Genomic DNA, 13046 nt, shown 5'->3' with positions numbered 1-13046 from the left:
GGAGTTGTAGTCCAACAAGACCTGGAGGCTAAAGTTTGAGAAACACTGGTTTGTATTCTGTGTGAGCTATCTAAAGGCTTTGATGATGAAGCAGTATATAAATACTGATAGATTAAGTAAGTAAGTAAGTAAGTAAGTAAGTAAGTAATAATACTTACTTAATAATAAATAGAATACTTTTGTTTAGAAGGAAAAGGGAATATCAAGATTTCGAAACTTGCCTGATCTTAACCACTGATTTCAAAACTGCACTTTCATTTCTTTGAACACCTGAGCAACTCTTGGTATGAAACAGCTGGTTATAAATATAGTCCACTTTTCAGTAATTTAGTTCTCAAAATACCAGCTTTCTCTTGGGACACACTTCCACTTGTCCCATGCCTAGAAATCATGGGTCTGAGCAGTTTTCTGTTTCCCCTGCCACTTTCCCCAGGAAAACCTACTCTTTAGCGCTGAATTGGCACAAACATCAATCTGCAGAAAACCCGACTGACGTTTGCTCCAATTCAGCAGTAAAGATTGGGTTTTTCTCCTGGGTTGGGGGAGCAATGAGGCAAGCGGAAGTCTGGATGAGCCCTTGGCAATGCTTGTCAAGCTTAATCCTATTCTAAGCTGGAAGATTTATTTCATCTCTGTTCAAACTATTGACAGAAAGGTGTGGAATTTGAAAGCTAGTTCTGAAAGTGCCTGAATGTTGACTCACCTTGAGGTCTTCACCCAATGTGATTGCTCTGACATTTTTCTTGTGACACTGTTCTGTTTGGGTGGCACAGCAGAAATATTTGAGAGGTATGTTGTTCCTCTCCTTCCTGCTATGATTCTGCCCCCCTCCCCCCAGTGAGCTGCTAAAGTTGGTCATCGTTTCACCAGCCAAACCTGAGCAGCTGGATAGGTTGCCTGTGCCAGATTTTGAAGGGGTTAAACATTTACTAGGCTTTAATGTGCTCTGTAAGCACATGACTGGCGGCACATGATGGATTCCATCCTGTCATGTGAGGCTTTGGGCTGGAGAGTGTGATGTGCTATGGGTGGAGTGTTCTCCCCATCTGGTGTTTGCCCAGCCTGGTGAATTCTCTTTGGCTGAAGGAGGCGAGGATTTGGGAGGGAGAGAGGACATCCTGGATTACATTACAAAGACTTGCTGGCTGGGATTGATGAGAGCTGCAGTCCAAAGCTTCTGAAAGGCACTAGGTTGGTGAAGACAGGAAGAAAACTCATACAGGGCAGACCTCTGAAAGCAGGACTACAGATTGTTAACATCTGTCAGAAACAGGCAAAAATGTGTAGCCGTCTGCAAACTTCAGCTTAACTAACATGCTGCCCTCTAGTGTCAGATCAAGGGCAGTCTATTGCTCGCTTTCCCTTGAGTTGTGTAACTCTTATGATTGCATCCTAAGCATACTAGCTAGGCAGTAAGTCCCACTGAACCAGTGGCGTAGCGTGGGTTGTCAGCACCCGGGGCAAGGCAAGTAATTTGCGCCCCCTAACCCGTGGATTTGCGCCCCCTAACCCTAACCCCCAGATGTTGCGCCCGGTGCGGCCGGCCCCCCTGCACCCCCCACGCTACGCCACTGCACTGAACCAAGTGGGACTTACTTCTGAGGACACTTACACAGGATTGGGCCATCTGGGAGCAAAAGCTACATAATGTAGTAGGAGCACTTGAAACATTTCAGAGAGACATCATCAGAAAACGAGCCATATCTCTGAATGCACTCGGGCCATATCTTAGTGCCATAGTTCCCAACAGACAAATAAGAAACCACCTGTGGGTGTCCTAAGGTGGTTGCTTTCTGGCCTGTTGTAGAACAGTCTCCTTGAAATCACTTTAAACTTTGTACAGATGGAGAGCAGATGTACTGTAAATGTTAATGGCATGTGCTAAAAACTACCTACCTTGCTAGGCTGTTATAAGAAGATGAAAATAATAATAATAATAATAATAATAATAATAATAATAATAATAATAATAATAATACCCTGCCCATCTGGCTGGGTTTCCCCAGCCACTCTGGGCAGCTTACAGCAAATATAAAAAACAGTAAAAATCAGACATAAAAAAATTCCTGATACAGGGAAATCATGTATCAGAAACATTTCCTGTAGTTCACAAGTGGATGAGACTTTGATTTTTTTTATGTCCAACTTTTTTGGCTGATATGTGAAAAGACCAGGTTTAAAGAGTTGTAACCATCTGATATTTGGGATGTTTTCAGTTCTTTACAATTAACCATTGCTCAAAACCAGTGGCATGAGATGGGTTGGGCTGAAACCTGCCCAAGGTCCTGTGGGCAAATAGGGATTTGAATCTGTCCTTGTTCCAAATACAACACTGCCGACCAAATAACATTTCTCCACTATTGGTGTCATAGGCCTTTAAGAGAAGCCCCTCCCATGTGTCCGTCCACCCCCCCCCCCAATATCTACCAAATAGCAAGATTCTCCAGTGAATTTCCAGGAACAGCTGCTGGGCGAATCATATGGCTGCCACAGTCACACCAGGGGGTTGGGGATGCACATCTGTTTGAAGAAGTAGAAATCCAAAGAGCAAATAAACACCAAGGCCTGGAGCAGCCTCCTGACAAGGAAGATGTGGGCAGGCCTGTCTTCTCTGATCGGCAAGCAGGACACAGATATATCTACTCTGCCAGCCAGACCTGAAGCCGCCTGGCATTCTTGAACAGATGAGGGGGTGGCAACATCGGGGGCTCACTGCAAATGCCTCGTGGTGCCAAGAGCATTGTTGGAAGGGAGTGTAGAGGCTCAGAAGCAAACAAAGGCCAAAGGGCTCTTGATCTTCCAGTGATCCTACCCCATAGCCCTTGAGATTGCATACCAGAGTCCCCACTAAATCAGAGTTTTTCCTTTTTCCGAGAAAAAGCCGTTGCTCAAAGATAGAGCATGCAAGGATGTTTGAGGTTTGGTTCCTGGCATCTCCTGGTGGGACTAGAAAAGACCCCAAGACCTTGGAGAGCACCTGCCAGTCAGTGTGGAGCATATGGAGCTCTGTGTAGCATCTGGCTTGTTTTTCACGCAGCATCGCATTGTGACAGCAGGGCCGATGATAACTGCATTGAACTGCATTGAACCAGTAGTACTGCATAGGAGAAGGGCTTTGGCTCAGTGGTAGAGTCCACATGTTGCATGCAAAAAGGTTCCATCCCTGGATCTTCAGATACACTGCCAGGCAGTGTCTATAATACTTAGCAAGATGGACCAATTATCTGGCTTGGTATAAGGCACCTTCCTGAACTTCCATTTATGCTCTGCCACTCTGCCTATGCACCTCCATGTTTATTTTTCTCCCTGTGTTGTGAGGACTCCTTCCTCCCACCACTATCTGTCATTCCCTCCATTGCTGTTAATTCAGAATCTGCTGAAGTTCAGTACCTAGGATAAGCTAACCTGGGGTCCTCCAGATGTTGTGCTGACCCAACAGCTCACATGATACCTGACCATTGCTGGGGATTGGACTGGATTCTGTGAAGTGCAATGAGTAGGCCTTTGTGCCCGCTCAGTCTGCTGTCCCAGCGCTAACTATCAACAGGCAATGTAAAGGCCTTCTCCCTCCTTTATGGTTCTTCATCCTTAAACTGGATTTGGACCAGACAGCCCTTCAAAGGCAGGACTTTAAGGACCGCAAACCTGTGCCTGGGCTGCGCGGCTTTAGACTGCATGTGGGAGATGACAGACTGGAATCACACAAATTACAAAATAAAATTAAATCCCTGCACATAAAAAGCTAAATGCCACAGACAAGGGTTTTGGCCTAGCCTTCTCTCTGACATGTTCATTTTCCATGTGCAGGAGTTGTGTCCTCTTCCCTTGAGGTGGTACAGTCAGGGCGTAGGTTTACTCCCGTATGGGGTGTGAGCGGAGTGGCAAGCGGCTCACCAGAACAGGAATGGGGTGGGCCAAGCAGCAGCGAGGTCATGGGAGGTCCGTGTTTGCAGCCTCAGCACTGCCTCACCTCACCTCATCCTGCATCACCACCACAGCCACTGAAAGGGCACTGTCACCAGTCTGTCCTCTTCACACACCACTGCTGAGTTTGAACTAGGCTTTACAGTATACACTGTGAAGAATCTCCCCTCAATTTGCTGTTGTGAAATCTTGTCTGATCTGCTCAGTCCCTTACAGCTTCAGGAAGGTGTCACACTGCTTAGCTTACCTTGGGCCTGTCCTATCTATCTATCTATCTATCTATCTATCTATCTATCTATCTATCTAATATATAAATATATAACCATTTATTTTACACACATATATATTCAATTTCTTTTATTATTATTTTGCCAGAAGCAACCTCTTGTGCAACATCAGATACAACTGGACTATTCTAACTCACCAGGAGCGGATTAGTAAGGGAGACCATAGTCAGTGGAGAGTTTTGTTGTTCTTGGTCCAGAGAGGGGCCCAATCCTCTGCCTGCAGAATAACTTTCCTTTAGGGGGTTCAAGGCAGGGTAAACAACAAACAAGTAGTGGTTTTATAAACCGATGTAGACCTAAGCTGATTTAAAAGTTTGCATATACCTCCATCATAGCTGTCAACATTTCCCTTTTTTTAAGGGAAATTCTCTTATTCCGAATAGGATTCCTTGCAAGAAAAGGGAAAAGTTGACAGCTATGACCTCCATATGCTTATTGAATGATGGCAAATAAAATATCTAAAATGAGCATTGGAAGACCTGTCACCCCATGTGCCCTGGGGCCAGGCAGGCAAAAGTGGAGCAGGTTTGCATTCCCAGGGCTGCCATCTGTTGAAACTGGTACAATATTAGAGCTGGGAACTTCCCAAGTGAATGGCACTTTAAGGAACTATTATTTGTTTTGAAATGCTAAGGTTTGATGCAAGTTAAAAATCCTGCATGAGCACATTACTGGAGCAGGGGGCAGTGAGCCATCGGAGCAATATCCCTGAAAGATTATATAAATCAATGGCGCCCTCTAGTGGCTGAAGGAGGGAGCAATTTCTGGGGATCACAGGTGGGGGGGGCTGGCTTAAATAATAATGGGAGATGTGTTCAAAAGGATTTGGCCAGGCTTGAGGATGAGGACAGCTATCTGGGTTGGGGGTGGAATATCACCATCTGGGGAAAGGCCTGCCTGCACCTGTACTCGGCTTGCCATCTGTCTTGGCTCCATCTCCTCAGTGGGCAGATCTGTTGCAAGCGACAGCACAGCAGCAGGCAGAGTCTTGCATGCGGCCATATTCCTGGGTCCTTGCTTGCTGCAGCCAATGCAATGAGTTTCCTCACTGGTCAAAGCAAGATCAGGAAGCAGTGTGTGTGTGTGTGTGTGTGTGTGTGTGTGTGTGTGAGAGAGAGAGAGAGAGAGAGAGAGAGAGAGAGAGAGAGAGAGAGACTGACTTCCTGGCCTGCACTGCTGGCTGGCTGGCATGGGCTGGGGACAGGAATGGTACACACATGCCTGGACCTTCACCCAGGGACAGATCTTCACAGCATGGAGAGACCCAGTGCAGCCGTGGGAGGGGAGCCCAGAGATGGTTAGAAGTGGTCAATGGGCAGCCTTAGGGGTAAGAAACTGACGGCAGTTGTGGATGGGAAAGGATGCATAGGCAAGATGACATGAGCTTAGTTTGCAGGAGCACAGGAAGCTTGCTTTATACAGAGTCAGACCAATCACCCATCTGGTTCAGTGTGGTCTGCACTGACTGGCAGCAGCTCTCCAGAGTTTTAAATGGGGGGCATTCCCAGCCATACCTGGAGATGCCAGGGATTGAACCTGGGACCTTCTTCATACAAGGCTGATGCCAATGAGCTTACGTTGCCCTTCCTGGGAGAGATGCCTTTACATCCTTTGAAACTTCCAATGCCACTGCAGTGAAATGAAGGGGGCAGCCCTTTAGGGGGAAGAGCTCCATGCACATAGTGGAACTTCCACAGAGATTGTTGAATTGCGAGGTGTGTGTGTGTGTGTGTGTGTGTGTGTGTGTGAAGCCAATCTCTTCCCAAGGGATTCTTTCTCAACTTCCGGAAAATGACCAACTTACAAAAGAGATCAAGCCTCATTGCTCCTTTAATAGAAGATGGATTTTTGGCAGATATATGCAGTCCCCCCACCCCCAAGTCCTGCATGACAAGCTGCATGGGCAAAAAATCTTGCAAGCCACAGAACTATTGAAGTTGCAGGAGTCTTGCTCACCTTTGTAGCCAGTCACCTTTGAAAAATAAACAAGAGGAAGTCAGAGATAAGTGGAAAAAGGTGGTTATGCAACCACAGTTGCTCAGCTTAGGTCAGGGTGGAATAAGGCTGAAGCCTGTCCATAGCTACTGAACCTGCACCTACACAGTTGGGTAAAGGTGTGCTTCCAGAAAACATTGGGGCAAACTGGGCTGCACATGCTAACTGGAGGACCCCCTCATCACACACAGGTGCCCCTTGGGGATGTAGAGTGTTTGGTGAGTGGGCAAAGAGCCCCGTGCCTCGCAGTCGGATGGAGGGTGTTTAGAGCCTCAGAGGTACATTGTCATGTACAGCATCGAGCACATTGTTTAGTCGTTTCCGACTCTTCGTGACCCCATGGACCAGAGCACGCCAGGCACTCCTGTCTTCCGCAGTTTGGTCAGACTCATGTTGGTAGCTTCGAGAACACTGTCCAACCATCTCGTCCTCTGTTGTCCCCTTCTCCTTGTGCCCTCCATCTTTCCCAACATCAGGGTCTTTTCCAGGGAGTCTTCTCTTCTGATGAGGTGGCCAAAGTATTGGAGCCTCAGCTTCACGATCTGTCCTTCCAGTGAGCACCCAGGCCTGATTCCCTTAAGAATGGATAGGTTTGATCATCTTGCAGTCCATGGAACTCTCAAGAGTCTCCTCCAGCACCATAATTCAAAAGTCGAGCATATCAGCAGGCGCTAAAGTTACACAGCAGTTGCAGTTGTGTGCGCGCGTGCTCCTACTCTACATCGCTTGCGGTTGGCAATGTGCGGATGCAAAAAAGTCAGTCGCGCGGCGCACCACCAGGCGACTCTGAAATGGGCCTCTGGGTGGCGAGGCGCTCCAAGCGCGCCTACGGAGTGCGCCCGCTCGCCGTTTCGCGCGTGTGTTTCAGGCCCGGCCGAGTCGGTGGGGGTGGGGGAAAGGGAGGAGGAAAGTGGGGCTGGGCGGAGAAAGAGGGTAGGGGGCGGATCCGAGACACGAGAGTCCCGGTTAGCCGAGGGGAGGAGCCTGTTCAAACTTGTCGAGACGCGGCGGCGCTGCGAGCCGGCCGGGGGAACTGTGCCCCGTAGCGGCCCAGCGGCGGACCGGCACCATGGAGGCGGCCAGGCCAGGTGCGGGGCAAGGCGGGCAGCGGGAGGTCGCGGTCCACTTTCCGGTGGGCGGGGGGAGACGGGCGGGAATTCGCTTCGGGGCCCAGAAAGATCAGAAGGAGAGAGCTCCCCCCCCTCCGCCAAAAAAAGGACCAGCCGACTTGTGCGCTAAGAGTCTTGGGCGCTGAGTTACAGTTGGCGACCGAGGGGGCTTGCTTGGGAGCCTCTTTGGGAGCCTTTCTCCAGCGACGGGTCGCTCCTCTGCTTCCCCCATCCACCTCCCTTCCTGAAGGGGGCTGAGTTGGCTGCGTGGTCCCGCCGCGGCGATCTTTGTTGTTGCGTGGAGTCGGAAGCAGGCCGGCGATGTTGCTGTTAATGCGCCCCCCGCTCCCCCTCCATCTGCCTGCTGGAATCACATTTTCGCCTCGCCATCCGTCGACTTGCGTCTCCCGCGGTGGGAAAGGAGAGGCGCCGCTGCCTCTTGTCCCGGCGGCGAGTCGGTTTCTGAGCGCGTAATGTTGTTCCTTCGCGTTACTTTCTCCATCAAAGGGCAACGGAGAAGCGGGAGTCTGCGCTGCTGGGCTTGTGGCGCGCGTGAAGGTGCCCCTTTCTCCCTCTTCGTCACGGGGCAGCCTCTTGCCAGCCAATGAGCTTGTTGGTCTGGCCTAGTGGGCTTCTCCCTCTCCCTCCTTTCATTCATGGGGAAAGTTTGGCCACATCCCGGTGCTCTGAATCTGCGCCAGGAACCTGGGTTGATGGGGGCCAGGCTGTGTGCCAGAGCCCTCCCTCCCCTGCCTGGATGGGTTGGCTTGGGGTTTATGCCTGTTGAGAGTCCCTTGCAGGTGCTTGCTCTGAGTATTTGGGCTAGTCCTCCAGCTGCCCCCAGGGAGAGGGCTGTGGATGCCCCAAAGGAACCCCAGAGTGACCCCAGCAGCCAGGATAGGCTATGCAAAGCCCTTGGATGATACTGTGCAGAGCAGGGGGAGTGAACCTGTGGCTCGCCAGATGTAGTAGGACCACAACTCCCATCATTCCCTGCCATTGGCCATGGTGGCTGGGGCTGATGGGAGCTGGAGTTCAGCGGTCGGCTGTGGGTTCTGGGACAGAGTGTTAGTCTCTCAGTGCCAGAGGCGGGTGTGCATGGTGTGTGGAAATTGTAGGGTGGCTGAGTGTAGGTTGCTATTTTCAGCACAGGTGTGGGGAGGCCAATGAGGAAACCATCCAGTGTTGATACTGGGACATGCTCCCCAAGCATCCTATAGGAGCATGTGCAACAGCTAAAAAGGCTCTTTGAATGTGTTTGCATGCACACAGTTGCATATTATGCTGGAAGCATGTGTGTTGCGCTGGGCAGACCAAACAATTCTGGCTTTCCCTGTTGTAGGTATGTTTCTGTCAGCTCCTCTTTCTGCATGTAGCTGTGGTGGCTGACTGCGATAAGCCCTGGAGATTTTTGTTTGCATGTGGAATAACAGTGGGTGCTGTGGGCTAATATCAGAAGCATTAACTATAAAAGATCCTCTCTAGGACAAGAATGTGATAATAAGGTGCATTTATATCCTGCCTTCAAGGAATTCAGGAATGAATATATGTCTGTCCTCCAATTTTATCCTCACAACAACCCTGCAGGCTAGGCTGAGAGACGGGTCCAGAATTGTAGCTTTGTAGTTGGATGGGGAGTTGGACCTTGGTTTCCACAGTCCTGGTCTGACCTGCTCAGCAGTAGTCCAGCAATATCTGGAGGGCACCACGTTGACAAAGGCTGCTCTAAGCCATCTCACTTCCAGCTCTATGAATTGTCTTATTCTCTTCTCTCTTTTTCTGTCTTTGGGGGTACAAGGGAGTGAGCTGGGGACTCCCAAGAGGTGACTGTGTGTGTGTTAATTACATTTCCTGGAGAAATGAGGTGGCCTCTTTGTGTTTGTGAAGAGGACAGACAACAGGAACCATTCATCACAACTCATTGTGTTCGGATTCTTGCCTCTGTGTATATGGTGCTTTTTAAGATCCAGCCTGAGCCTGTTTGCGGTAGGGACTCTCCTGTTAGGGGCAGCTTGCTGTCCTTTGCAAGCTTGTGAATCACCATTCTCTATAAACAAGAACCTGAAAGCCCTGAAACTTTTAAAACTCTCTGCTGCTGGCAGTTTGGTCCTGCAGGGCTTGGAAAAGTCTGGGCAAAGCACTGCCATTTGCAGCTTTCAGTTCCAGGCCAGATGCCCGTGAACGATGGATAGGAAAGAAGGGCCAGGAAGCCTCTCTAGTGCTCAGACTGCCAGGGCTGGGATTTAGGGAATCTTTGGTGATGGGTGCATCCGTGCATGCAAAGGTGGGGGGGGGGAGAGCAGCTTTTTCTTGGGTACATTCTGCTGGCAGAGTTGAGAGGAGGAGGGGGACTGTGGAAGGGTAAGAGTCTGCTTGCTCTCTGATCATGTTCTTTGTTCCTCAGCTTTAGGCTGGACAGGCTTGATAGCTTCAGCAGATGTCTCCGCTCCTTGCTTTGAAGTGAAATAGATGGGGGAAGGGAGGGTACAGCCCTGACCGACCTCCCCTCCCCTCCCTGCAGCGTCTTGTTCGCTGGGCAGCATTGTTACACAGGCACGCAGCTTAAGACCGATGCTAAAAAGTGGAGGCAGCAAGCTTGTCCTCTCCCTTGATGGCTTTCCTAGACTTATTCAGATGCCATTCACAAAGTAACACATTTTATTCCAAAACATTGGGAATGGGGGCTGTGGTCATTGTTGGGTTACAACTCTCATCACCTCCCGATTGTTGACAGTGCAGGCTATGGCTGATGGGAGTTGAAGTGCTGCCCTCCACTGCTGCATTGTGGGAAAAGAAGCCTCTGAGTGCTGAGAGTGGTTTGGGAGAAATGGTGGCGGAAGAGGGCTTCTTTTTTTGGTCTCCCAGTGGAGGTTAAGCATAGATTTCCAACATGGAAAGCTATTAGTGGTTCCCCACGGTTCAGAAGCATGACCCACATTAACAAGGGGTTGTGCCTTCAGCATAGTGAGCTCAGTTCTATGGAGCTTCATCCAGTAGGAACCAGACAAGGACTGACACTGCAAAGTTTCAGATGTTGGGTCAGAACAATTTTTTTTATTTCTGGAGGCTGGTTTAATGTTCTTGTTTTCTTATGTTTAATGTTCTTGTTTTCTTATGTTTAATCTATGCCTTTTGTACATTGTATGTTTAATTTTTTCTTTGTGAGTTGCATTGAAACAACTGTGAAAAGTGAGGTAGTAGACCTTTAGACAGAGAAACAAATGAAAAAACAGTTACAGTCAATGACTCTCAGATCCAGCTAGGGTAGGGATAGATGGCCCCCTTAGTACATTGTCTATGTACCTCTGCAGATTTATCTCATGAAAAGCCCAGTACAGCGCCAAGGGCTCTTCAACCTCTAGATATGGCCCTTGTGGAAGGTTAATTGCTAACTGTAGCCAGTTGGTTTGCTCACATCTAGAGATCTCAGTTTTGCAGGATATGAATGCCTAGCAGTGGTGTCCAAACTTTTTTCAAAGAGGGCCAGATTTGATGAAGTGAAGGGCAGTGAGGGCCGACCAAAGTTGTTGAGGTTTTTTTAGGATTTTACCCAGAAAATAAACTACCACAGGGGCCGGATTAAACAGACTGACGGGCTGGATAGGCCCCTGAAACGGACTTTGGACATGCCTGGCTAGGGCTTGGCCAAGGATGCGCAATGGCAGAGTTCTATTTCACCGATAGCTATAGGCAAGCAGGAGTTCCACATTGGGGATTGACAGGGCTGGGGGAGGCGGCTCCTTCTCCCAACAGCCCACTTGGTTTCTGTGCTAGTTGTAGGAGAAGAGAAACCCCTTTCTCTGCAATCAGCATGGAAATGCAGAGGGGTGCCAGAGGAGCAGTCAATCCTTTCATCCTCCTACTTCCAGTCCACTTGGTAGAAGGCTTTTCTTTCTTTCTTTCTTTCTTTCTTTCTTTCTTTCTTTCTTTCTTTCTTTCTTTCTTTCTTTCTTGTGGCTAGCTTGTTAGGAGGGTAGAGAAGCCTACATTTCCATGTGTGGGGTTGCAGAATAGGACATCTCCACATCTATGGCAAGCATGGGAATGCAGGCTAGGAATATTCTTGAAAAACAAACTTTTGTTGGCTTATTTACAAGGCAGGTGTATTGAAGTGTATAAACTGTGAACTAGGAAGTCCTTCAAGCAAATGTTTCCTTTGTCAGCAAACTCAGAGGTCTTAACAAACCAGTACTCTCTCAGCCTCAGTCCCTTCTCTGCAAAATGGGTATGATAAGGCTGATCTTACCTTGTGAAGCATCATTACTGAACCAATATATGTGATACATTTTAAACTCTCTAAAATGCTCTGTAAAAGCAAATATTTTGGTTAACATGTTGCAGCTAGTTGGGATTAAGGCTCTCTGCAGCTGGCCCTCTATTTAGATTGTTTATCTGCCAATCCATTTTTTGACTTCCTGCTGTTTAAACTTGTATAGTGGTGGGCAGCACTGCCCCTAGGCTTTGCTGCAGTCAGCAAATTAAAATCCCCTCTCTAACCCCCCCCCACCAAAACACCCTTAACTGTATGCTGAGTAGCACAATGCCACCATATGCAATGATAAAGAGTTGATTGGAATTCTGTTTTCTGATTTTAATTTCCAAAGCAACTCCTTTCTTCCCCTTGACAACTGGGCCTGTGTTCCAGAGATCAGTTGGCAATCAGGCCATGCCCCCTGGTATGTTGGGAGCCCTGCCCATCCCATGAGTCGCTGAGCTTGCTTTGTGCTCCTCTTCCAAAAGTGCAACACAGCACATTTCTCTCTGCCTGCAAGTATTTACATAGCTGAGGCAGATGTCGCTGGAATTGTGGTGCCCGCATATCCAGTTTGCCACTATGATTGGGCTAGCTTAGGTGGCAAGGCCTTGGGCTTGGGAGTACAGGAGTGTGGCCAGCTGCTGGCTGCCTGGAACTGGTGTCAGCATACTGGCATTTCAGAGGACTGGGGGAGTTGGGGACTGTGTGTGCATATGTGCGCACATGTGTCTTGGGATCTGCTTACGCTACGTAGTTATGATGTGTCAGGTACTTGCAGGGTTCAATAGTGCTCAGAAGGCCATGTCTTCTTCTGTTTGTACCTGTTCATTCCCCCTTCTCTTCTTTTCTGAAGGGTCTCTGTGTTAATTGTACAGCTTTCCTGGAAAAAAAACACCTGGTGCAGACACATCACCTGGCAGCTTTTGGTCCTCCAGTGCCAGGCCAGGTCATCATGTGGGATTAAGTCCTTACTCCCCAGGTTCAACGAGAGGGTGAAGATGGTTCCTCCTCTCCATGGCTTTATGTGGAATGTGTGCGCGCACATGTGGAGAGGAACCCTGCTGGGTTGACCCAGCCATGGCCCGACTAAAGGCTGCCCCTGATCAGTGTGCACTAGGCTGCTCTTCTGGGTGGCCTGTCACTCCACATCCATCCAGCGCTCCTAGTGATCATAACTCATTAGCTTGTCATGTGTGCAGCTATCACATGGCCTGCCCTCATGCTGGGGAGAGTGGATCTGCACTTAAAGGGGTGGGATGCCCTCCGGCAGATTGGTCCAGTCATGGAAATGTTCGTGCTTTGGTAGGTGGCATCTCTGCCCCGCAGTGTGCTGTTCTCTGTGTTCTACAGCATCTGCCTGCATACAACATCTCCATGTGTCAGAGGGGCCATTGATAACTGCATCATACAGACGGGTCTTCTTGACTTTAGTGGTAGATCACCTTTGTTGCATGCAGTGTTGGCTGCAGGTTCAAC

General features: G+C 49.0%; 2 protein-coding genes across 10 annotated transcripts in view; both read left to right on the top strand.

Annotated features, from left to right (window-relative positions):
- Nucleotides 1-13046, top strand: part of SFXN3 (sideroflexin 3) — a 175390-nt gene that overhangs the window by 76082 nt on the left and 86262 nt on the right. The gene's annotated exons all lie outside the window — the stretch shown is intronic.
- LZTS2 (leucine zipper tumor suppressor 2) overlaps nt 1-13046 on the top strand; it is a 60749-nt gene that overhangs the window by 22378 nt on the left and 25325 nt on the right. Inside the window, exon 1 of one of the 9 annotated variants that reach the window (XM_081192338.1) lies at nt 7181-7294. The exons of the other annotated variants lie outside the window; for them this stretch is intronic. The gene's annotated coding sequence lies outside the window, so the exon portion shown is untranslated. Of the gene's footprint in view, nt 1-7180; nt 7295-13046 lie in introns of those variants that run through there. 9 annotated transcript variants of the gene reach the window in all.

Source organism: Podarcis bocagei (assembly GCF_964188305.1).
Source record: "Podarcis bocagei genome assembly, chromosome: 4".
In the NCBI taxonomy this organism is placed as follows: domain Eukaryota; kingdom Metazoa; phylum Chordata; class Lepidosauria; order Squamata; family Lacertidae; genus Podarcis; species Podarcis bocagei.
Note: the sequence above shows the minus strand (reverse complement) of the source record. Positions and strands in the feature narration are given on the sequence as shown.